Source organism: Triticum dicoccoides, chromosome 4B (assembly GCF_002162155.2).
Source record: "Triticum dicoccoides isolate Atlit2015 ecotype Zavitan chromosome 4B, WEW_v2.0, whole genome shotgun sequence".
Classification (NCBI taxonomy): domain Eukaryota; kingdom Viridiplantae; phylum Streptophyta; class Magnoliopsida; order Poales; family Poaceae; genus Triticum; species Triticum dicoccoides.
Window position 1 is genome coordinate 256,853,994 of NC_041387.1, and position 233 is coordinate 256,854,226.

Genomic DNA, 233 nt, shown 5'->3' on the forward strand with positions numbered 1-233 from the left:
CCCAGCAGCCTATGAGAGAACAATTGAAGTTTACAAAGTAAGAAGGAAGGAGGTAATGAACTCCTTATGTCTAGCCTTCACCCTATGAGATAACAGGAGAAGGTCAGCCTTAAATCTGTTCTTCCAGGATACTTGGGTTGGTGGGATTCGTCCGAAAACTTTGTTGTTCCTCTCTTTCCAAATGCTCCAAGCGGCAACCAAGAAGATCTCCATGAAGAGTGGTCTATCCCATG